General features: G+C 45.2%; 1 protein-coding gene across 1 annotated transcript in view; it reads left to right on the top strand.

Annotated features, from left to right (window-relative positions):
* BCAR3 (breast cancer anti-estrogen resistance 3) overlaps positions 1-10,093 on the top strand; it is a 112,038-nt gene that overhangs the window by 19,328 nt on the left and 82,617 nt on the right. The window lies entirely within an intron of this gene.

The following is a 10,093-nucleotide window of genomic DNA, read 5'->3' as shown; positions in this document are numbered from 1 at the left end:
AGGGAGAAGCAAAGACTTTATCTGGAGTCCAAAAACAAAGTCAAGGTATGGGGTTTGTCTCAATAGCCACATGTGAACAACATTCCAGAATTTGGATCACACCAGCCTCAGAGTGAGTCAGCCGTGTGCTATGGTTGTCAAAAGGGCTAATGTGATTTTAGGAGCATTAACTGCAGTTTAATAATGAGACTGAGAGAAGTGGTCACACTTGGCTGCCCAGATCACATCCGGTAAATGTTTTTAGCTCTAGACACCAGAAAGGGAAGATGAATTTCCCCATTGCAGTAGAACAGTGAGCTTCTGTCTAGACCATGCCTCTGCTCTAGAACATATCTGTTGGTTTAATCATTAAGAACTATCCCTAAGGTTCTTTGTACTTGTGAAAAGGAACTTCTCCTGTCATGTGTTAAACCTGGGAGGAGGATATAAAATAAGCACCAACCTTAATCCTGTCAACTACTAGTGAAAAAGCCTGTTTTAACAAAGGTCAATAAATACATGGTGAGTGTAAGAGAATGAATCTCTTCTCATTCATTAAGGTGAAGAAACAAAATATATTGTACTAAGTGTACATCTCAAAGTGTTATAGTTCTCTGTTTTTAAAGCTACATCCCTTTTTTTAAATTAGCAAAGGCTATTCACATAATATGCCCCCAGAGCATATTAGAGCAAGAAATATCCCTTTATTGGGACTTTAATGTGATTGTCAGTATCTGTAAGGACCTGAACATCTGACTGCACACTGGCTGATACTTTTCCGAGAGACGTCATCTCTCCACTCACCAGGCCAGCCCTGTCTTAGCATCTATTTCTTTTCATCTTCCCATAAACAGATGGCCCTGTGGTAGACGCTATCTGTCCTGGTTATCTCCCTGATTAACCTCCTCCCTGGCCTTTCAAATATGCCCAGAGAGACTCATTTTCAGCAGAAGCAGCCAGCCTCTCAGGCAGTGCCACTTTGGAAACATCTGGTCTCAGTGGTGCTGGGGAGCCTCTGCCTGAGGCCATCACAGTCCAGTCACGGGCCCGTGGCTAAGTTACCTCCTTAAGGAGGAACCCCATCAGTCTAAGAAGGACCTTTCTCTCTCTCGGTTCCCTCTCTTCCTACATTATTCTTCCCTTGGTGAACCCATGGAGTGTGGTGGAAGGGAAAGGTCAGGGTCTAGGTATCCTACACAGTGGAGAGGACACACACATTCATTCATTCAAACCATCATTTATGGAGCAACTGTGCCCTGGGGCTACAAAGTAGGATAAAATAAAATATGGTCCCTGTTCTTGGGAAGCTCATGGTCCAAGAAGGGAGATAGGCAAGAGTATACATACTATACTGAATTATCATTAGTTGTTATAAAGTTTTATGATGCATAGAAAAGAAGTGTTGAGGAGATATTATTTCATTAATTCTGTGAGTTGTGGGGATGGAGCAGGGGAAAGAATGGTCAGAGAAGGTGGGAATAAGTGGGGAGACATGGGGATTCCAGGCTTCTTGATTCAGGAAATTCCTATAGTTTGGATGTGTTGGAGTGTAAAGGACAAGGAAAGATGAGGCTGGTGAGATGGGCAAAGCCTTAGAACCAAAGATATCATCTAATAAAATATAAAATGAGAATGGTAGACTGCCCCGTGTATTAATCTTACCCAAAAGAACATGTGATCTAGTAAGGAACATTGTCCAGTGGACACAAATTCTTAGCAGATTTAAAGCCTGTTACCATGTCTTCCTCCCTTTATCCCTCTACCCCCACTTTTCCCCAGCTGAGATTTTGAGATATTGATGGAGCTTCAAGGTGGAGGATGGAGGGTGAAGGCACTAGATCAGCCGTGGGCAAACTATGGCCTGCGGGCTGGATCCGGCCCGTTTGAAATGAATAAAACTAAAAAAAAAAAAAAGACCGTACCCTTTTATGTAATGATGTTTACTTTGAATTTATATTAGTTCACACAAACACTCCATCCATGCTTTTGTTCCGGCCCTCCGGTCCAGTTTAAGAACCCATTGTGGCCCTCGAGTCAAAAAGTTTGCCCACCCCTGCACTAGATCCATGGTCGGCAAACTGCGGCTCATGAGCCACATGCGGCTCTTTGGCCCCTCGAGTGTGGCTCTTCCACAAAATACCACATGCGGGCACACATACAGTGCGATTGAAACTTCGTGGCCCATGCGTAGAAGTCGGTTTTTGGCCTGGGCGAGTCTATTTTGAAGAAGTACTGTTGATATTTGGCTCTGTTGACTAATGAGTTTGCCGACCACTGCACTAGATCAAAACCATATTTACATGTAAAAAGGCTGCAGCCACAAGGTTGCTGGTGGAGGGCAAACTTTCTCCTGGTTGTTGGGTTCTCCTTTCCTGATTGTGTTGCATGCCCTGGTGCATGGGTCGGTTAACAATGGTAAACCATTAGACCAGCGGTTCTCAACCTGTGGGTTGTGACCCCTTTGGGGGTCGAACGACCCTTTCACAGGGGTCGCCTAAGACCATCGGAAAACACATATATAATTACATATTGTTTTTGTGATTGATCACTATGCTTTAATTATGTTCAATTTGTAACAATGAAATTGGGGGTAACCACAACATGAGGAACTGTATTAAAGGGTCGCGGCATGAGGAAGGTTGAGAACCACTGCATTAGACCCTGAGGCTGCAGTGTTTATTCCTCAAATAAAGGAATAAGCATCTATTGGCCCCACTACTTCAGGTAAACAGACGGCCTACTGGTCAGACACACCCTGCCTTTTCATCTTACATTTCAGTTAAGTGTTCTAGGAATGCATACACTTGTGATGAATGAACACCCACAAAGCAAGATCTCCCTAGTCCCGCCCATCAGTAAATTTTAAATCTCTAAAATGTTTGCACAGTGCTTCATATCTAGGAACCTTGCTCTACTTCCTTATAAGGTCTGTATAGATTCTTTGAGTGTTCTATGTTGACAGTTTTTAGTTGTGAATCATGACAGTTTTATTCTCCCTTTTCCAGTTCTTATACCTTTTATTTCTTTTGCTTATTTAACTGTACTGGCTTGGACCCCCAGGACAGTGATGCACAGAAGCAGTAATAGTGGACACCCTAGTCTTGTTGCCGATTGATTGACTGACTGATTGATTGACTGATTATAGTAATGATTCTGATTCTTCACCATTAAGAATGATACATCCTGAGGTTTGGGGGTTTTAACTAAGATGCCCTTTATCAGGTTATGGAGGTGTGTGTTTTTACTATATCTAGTTTGTGGAGAATTAACTTTCTCCCTGTAAAGATCATGAAAAGATGATTTTTAAAAAATGCCTTTCAGCCCTAACCAGTTTGGCTCAGTGGATAGAGTGTTGGCCTGCGGACTGAAGGGGCCGAGGTTCGGTTCCGGTCAAGGGCATGTACCTTGGTTGTGGACACACCCCCAGTGGGAGGTGTGCGGGAGGTGGCTGATCGATGTTTCTCTCTCATTGATGTTTCTGACTATCCCTCTCCCTTCCTCTCTGTGAAAAATCAATAAAATATATTTTAAAAAATCCCTTTCACCCTATCAATCAGATGCCCAAATGTTTTTTCTCCTTTAATGTGTCAATGTGATAAATTATATTAATAGAATTTCTCATGTTAAAGTGGCCCTGTATTTTTGAGTCAACCCAATTTGGTTATTATGTATCTTTATAGATTCTTGGATTTGGTTTGTCAATATTTGCTTAGGATTTTTCATATCTGTTCATGTATGAGGTTAGCCTTTACTTTCTTTTCCCTTCTTGGCCTTGTCTGGTTTTTGTATCAAGATTATAGTATCTTTTTCAAGTCTCTTGAAGAGTTTTTATAATTTTCAAGTAACAAATAATTCCAAAATTTGGCAGAACTTGCTAGATAGTAAAACCATATAGGCCTGTAGAAAGATATTGAACTGCTGATTCCATTTTTTAATGGTCATAGAACTATTCAGATTTTCTGTTTGTTTTTTGAGTCTTAGTTTTAATTTATTTTCTAGGAATTTGTTAATTTTTCCTAAGCTTTCAAATTTAGGCATAAAGATGTTCATAGTATTCTCTTTCTATGCTCTTTTGTACCTATGATCATGCCCCCTTTTAATTTCAGATTCTCTGGGGAAGAACCTGCTCCCCACCATCATTCAGCTTGTCGGCATAATTCAGTTTCTTATGGTTGCAGGACTGAGGTCTCCATTTCCTGGCTGTCTGCCAGGGGCCACTCCAAGTTCCATGCCATGGGCCTTTCACAGGCTCTCTCATCATGTCACACCTACAACAGGATTCCTTATGTCAGTTCCCTCTCACTCTTCAAGTGAAGTCCACTCAGATAATTGTCATATGTTAAGGTCAGCTGATTTGGGACTTTAGTTACATCTGCGAAATCCCCTCACAGCATTCTTAGTGCTTGATTGACTCACCAGGGGATGGGAATCTTGGAAGGAGGCATCCTCAGATTCTACCTATCACAGTGAGGTTGGAGAGCTAGCTGGGCTCATGCCAACCGGAGCCTCAACAGCTGCGGTGAGGACTTTGGGGTTTTGTTCGGAGTGGATGGGAGCCATTAGAGGATTCTGAGGTTGGGGGTGCGGGGGAGACCTGGTATGAGTAAGGGCCACTCTGGCTGCTGTGTGGAGATGGTGGAGCTGGAGTGGAGCTGGGAGGGTCTTGCAGGGTTCAGGTGGCAGGTGACGGTCGCCTGGACTAAGGTGGCACTAACTCCCGAGCACTTAGGGTTCCCCAAATGCACCGGATTGTCTCACGGCCCCATGTGTTTGTACATGCTTCTCTTGTTGCTTGGGCATTCTCATCACCACCTACCCCACAGCTTCTTCACTGGGACAAGTCCTACTCGGCCCTAAAACATGGCGCAGATGTTGTAGAAAGGCTTCTTCCTGGTGTGTTTCTCTCACTGACACCCTCTCTCTAACTTGAGCTGTTTGGATCTTTGGCTCTGCCTTCCCCACTTGCCTGAGATCTGCCTGAGGACAGGGCCTTTGTCTTGGATTCCTGTGTTTCCGGGGTCTGGCCTCCTGCATGGCATAGTGTAGGTGCTCCATGATGTTTGTGGGATGCGTGTAGGAAGTACGCAAGATCCTGGGCATGAAGTAGACAGGTCCATACTCTTGGGGAGCTCAGCTTGTAGAGGGAGAGACCATGTATAAATAAACACTATGTAGTGAGCTGGGATGCAAACACTATGCCACATGTGCCAGCTCTGTGAATTCCCCATGTGTGTGGGTTTTAGGGGAGCATTTGTCCTCCTCGTTTCTCACATTCCCCCATTACATGAAGTACCATTTTATTACCAGTGGTTCCCTTTTATGTATATCTAGAAGGACATTTGTTGCCCTGGCCGGTTTGGCTCAGTGGATAGAGCATCAGCCTGCGAACTGAAAGGGCTCGATCCCCAGTGGGGGACTTGCAGGAGGCAGCCGATCCATGATTCTCTCTCATCATGGATGTTTCTGTCTCTCTTTCTCTCCCACTTCCTTCCTCTCTGGGATCAATAAAAATATATTTAAAAAAATAAATAAATAAAATAAAAGGACATTTGTTTGGCAACGTGTTAGCCAGCACTTTATTCTGTACTATTTAAAGAATTAAACATTCATTCATTTAAAACTTTGTGTGACTTAAGACAGACATAGGGTACTTGCTTCCCTATCTGTATGCCAACCACTTGGGGAAGATTCCTGTTAGGGGAATTTTTCTTGCGCATTCAAGACAGAGAACCTCTTAGCTCAAAACAGCAAACACTTATAGGTCAAGTGTCCTTTTAAGAGGGAGAAAATTATTAACCTGGTCACAGATGAGAAACAAGCTGTAATAATAAATATATCCCAACTAGACATCCTTCGGTATGCACTCAAGAAAGTGGGATAGTGGAAAGAGGGACTTAACTGGAATAAACACAGTGATGTTATTTAAAACTCAACACACTTAAGGACAAAATAACAGGCGAGTCCGGTTTCACCCTGCTGCTTTCCTGCGGTCTGTGGACCGTGCAGTGAGGGGCCGCGGGCCTCGCGGGGGGCTGGGGACGCCTGCCAGACTGCAGTTGTAAAGAGAGATGCACACAGCATCATGGATCCACATGGGTGGGGATTCATTTAAAAAAAAAAAAAACACGATGTAAAAAAAACACAACTTTTTATTTATATTGCCAATTTCCTCTGTTTGTTTTCCAGTGATCTCTGTTGGAGAATATAAATCTGTGGTTCAAGGAGTGTTTGCTGCACAGTCTTGTATGAATAATTGGATACCCTATTTAAAATTAGTGGCTGGGGCTACAGGGCCAACTGCTATGTTTTCTAGCTCATGTCTTCCTGGTTAGCTGGGATCCGGGGCAGGCTGAGGAAGGAGACACAACACTTGTGCATTTAAATATCATTTTAGTTTGGTTCGAGGCAATTATTTTTAAAGCTTTTGGATTTGTAGCACACTCACTCGGTTCTGTTTACGCTCCTTACATTCCCTCCCTTGCGTCTCTGAAAAGGATGAGGAGAATATGAGGACCCACTAGGGCAGCCTGGGAGTCCTGAACTAGAACCTGGATTCCCCTCTGCTCTCAGAACAGGGCTCCCTTAGCGGAGTTCATTTGGGGGCCGGGTCAGAAGGGGACTTCAGTTTACCCCCGACCAGCGCCTTTGGTTTCCTTCCCTTCTGCCAAGAGTGTGTGTGATGGGCGATCAAACGGAACCCGGGAGTCCATCCAAGGAAGGAGGGGCATTTGGGAGAACACCCAGGCTCCTGGGCACAGGGTCTGTGGGCGGGAGAGCACAGGGTCTGTGGGCGGGAGAGCAGGGTGGTGGGAAGAGCACAGGCCTGCCCTGAGGTCATCCCATCTCTGAGTGGGGACCTTACAAACCTTCAGGAGCCCCCGGACACAGCGCCTGGCCTGCTCTAAGTGGGTTATCCCACTCCTGAGAGTCTGAGCGGTTACCCTGAGGGAACTTAGAGAGTTTTCAGGTACATCGCTAGAGAAAGGGAGAGAGAAATGTTTCAGCTTTCACATGTGAAAGCAGAAGGAGCTTACAGCTAAATCTGGCGAGAAGAACAGGTCCTGGACAAAATTCTAAAAATAATTTACCAAGAGAATGACATTTGAGCACCTAAAAAAAAGAGTTAAAATTGCAAATCATAACTGTATGGTCTAGCTGTTTGGCTGATATTCCCCCCAAAAGGAGTGCAATGAAGCTCAAAAAAAAAATATTTGACAGTGTTAGCTGCCAATGACAAAATTCAAGCCTTCAAGTGAAAACGAGAACTTTGGAACATTTTTCTCCTCCACCATGCGCTCCCTGCTTCCCAATACTTACTTACTTCTGATGAGGTCAATGATGACATTAACGTGGGGTTCCTTTTCTATGTTATAATGAAATGGGTCAGCGTTTAGAATAGCTGCATAACTCAATGAACCAGGATTTGCTAGAAGAGCGGGTTACGCAATCACGTGTGGCTAAAACAAGGTGCAAGACAGATGCAAAGGGGTAGAGATATGGTTTCAGATTCCACTTTACAGCCAACGTGTAAGAAACTGCCACTTGCACGATTGGTATGGTATCAAGGAATATCCACAAGTAACTGAACCGTCTATTAAAATACCCCTCCCTTTTCCAATTGCATATCTGTATGAGATGGATTTTCTTCATTTATTTCAACCAAGACATGTCTCCTTGAATATGGAAGTAGATAGGATGTGGGAAACTGATATAGGGTTAAGCCTCGGACTGACTTGCTGGCAAAGTCACAAATAAGCCCTAGCTTAGAGGGTACAGTCCTCTTAGCATAATTAGGCTTGACCTTATAACACTCCCTAGATCTTATCTGGGAATCTAATGGGCTGAGGAAGTGCAGGAAGTATAACCGTGGTGTAAACAAGTGAAACTCACAAGAACTGTGTAACTATGGTAACCACTACCTTGTTTACCTCTCACTATAAAAGCTTGGTGAGGCCTGAGCACAGTGGAAGTCCTTCTCTTGAGTTGGACTTGCTCCCCTGGTCCCCCAATATTCCCAAATTATCTCGTGTCTTTTCTTTTTCATTTGTTCTGCGGCTCCTCTTCCAGACCCGAACCCTGAACCACGCAGGACGTGGAGGGAAACACTTACGACAATAGGAGACAGTAAAAAGATTTGCAAAAATGTGAGACAACGTCACTCTTCTCATCACTGGATGAATTTCTGTTACGAAAAACATACCCATTATTTATAAAAATGATACTTATTTAAACACATAATGGGTTTACTTTTAACATGTAAATTGATTAAAAATTTGAAAATTTCTCAGTTTTAATTTCTGTGATCAGTAATCAGTAGGTACATTCCACATGTACAAAAGGTCTTTGGGATCCTCAATAACTTTGAGCATAAAGAGATCCTGAAACCAAAATCATTTGAGAACCATTGATTTAAACAGCTCACATCCTATACTGTTGATCCATGCATCAAGATACGTATGTATTACTAGAAATTTGAAGAAGATGAGAAATAGCATTTCAGTGGCTCTAACATCTTTCTGCACGCATGAGCCTGACCACTGGGCTCAGATAATTAACGTAGGACTGAATGACTATTCGCCTAAACGTTACTTCAGTAGAAAACCAGGGGTTCAAGAACATTAAGGGGAACACCATGGCCAGAGTTCCGCCGACAGAGTTTTCAGTCATTGGCCGGGTGGTTCCACAGAGATTTACATCTGCAGGATGGGGCCAGGCCCAGCAGGCAGACTCAGCAGCTTTGGGGAAAACGCCAGCTTGCAGGCAAGTGAGCGCCTCGCCCTGAAAGTGATGTATACCCCTCTGATGGGAATGTGCCCAGGACCTGTGGGCCTAAGCTCTTCGCTGGTGCTTTGGTTCTAAAAGGGACTCGTTTCAGAACCTCAGCTGCCTGCACGCAGAGAGCATCTCGGTGCCAGCCTGCCTCTGCCCTGTGCCCTGTGCCCTGTGAGCTGCCCTCACCAGGCAGTCAAGCCAGGCCAAGAAGGGCTTCCCACTCCAAACTGGTTGTGTCCCTGGGTTGGGGCTTGGCTGCTGCGGTTCTAGGGAGTAGACCTGCCGACTCCCAGAGTCTCTCCAAAGCCCTGGATGCAGCCAGACCTGCAGACGGCTGCTTGTTGGGTGCCCCCTGCCTTCGGGCGGACGAGTTCTTGATGTAGATATGCTAAGACGCCTCCTTAAGAAGATGAGTTGTACAGGCTTCGGAGCCATCGTGTCCTTTCAAAATGATCGCGCTGTGCAGGGCCGGGTTGTTTCGAAGTTTAGGCCTCCGGAGGTGGCTGTCTCTGCACGTCCCCGTTGAGGGGCCGCCTTGCTGTAACTCCGCAAGCACTGGAAGCATCCGTCTCAGGTCTCGACTGCCCTTCCCTTTGCCTTAGTCAGACCCTCTTCCGCTTTCTGTAGTAAGAGCACCCTCAGTGCCATCGCTGCTGTTTAATTGTCTGGTCAGCCCTAGCGTTTTATTATGATAAACGCGAGCAGACAGTAGGTGGGGAGAGAAACAAATAATGGAGCACCGAAGAAAATTAGAGCGCATTGCTCAGCTTGACACCAGGAATGGGTGGCCAATCAAGTCAGCCGTAAAAGAGAAAGAGACGAGAGAGAGAGAGAGAGAGAGAGAGAGGGAGAGAGAGAGAGAGAGAAGGGTTTAAAAGCAGAACTGGGCACAAGCCCCTATCTCTCTCACTGCTGGGTGCTGGGTGACCTTGGGCAGCGCCTTGCCTACTGGAGCCTCCCTTTACTTCTGTCAGGGTGGATGCGACACAGCTGCCGGGTTAGACTGCTGCCCGCGTGGGCAGCCAGCCCCGCTTCACCCCCACCTCTGTCCTCCTCCAAGCTCTCTGCCTCAGACTTGAAGGCTAATTGTTATGCTCTAGTGAACCTAGAATCACCGCATGGAAAGAGTCCAACGTTTGGAGGCTGAACGTGACAGAATATATAGAGCTTCTAGACTGAGGTCATGGTGGTACCCTACCCCCACCCCCCCAGCACACACCATGAAGGGAATTGGTGTCTGCTCTCACTTCCTGAGTATTGTCTGGGAGGTGGGCCCATCTTAATAATTTGGGTGGATAGGGTGAGATACTGTTGGATACATTTTACTCAGTGAATGAATGGA

Source organism: Myotis davidii, unplaced genomic scaffold (assembly GCF_000327345.1).
Source record: "Myotis davidii unplaced genomic scaffold, ASM32734v1 scaffold674, whole genome shotgun sequence".
Lineage (NCBI taxonomy): Eukaryota > Metazoa > Chordata > Mammalia > Chiroptera > Vespertilionidae > Myotis > Myotis davidii.
The sequence above is the reverse complement of the archived record's forward strand: the minus strand, read 5'-3'. Positions and strand labels throughout refer to the sequence as shown.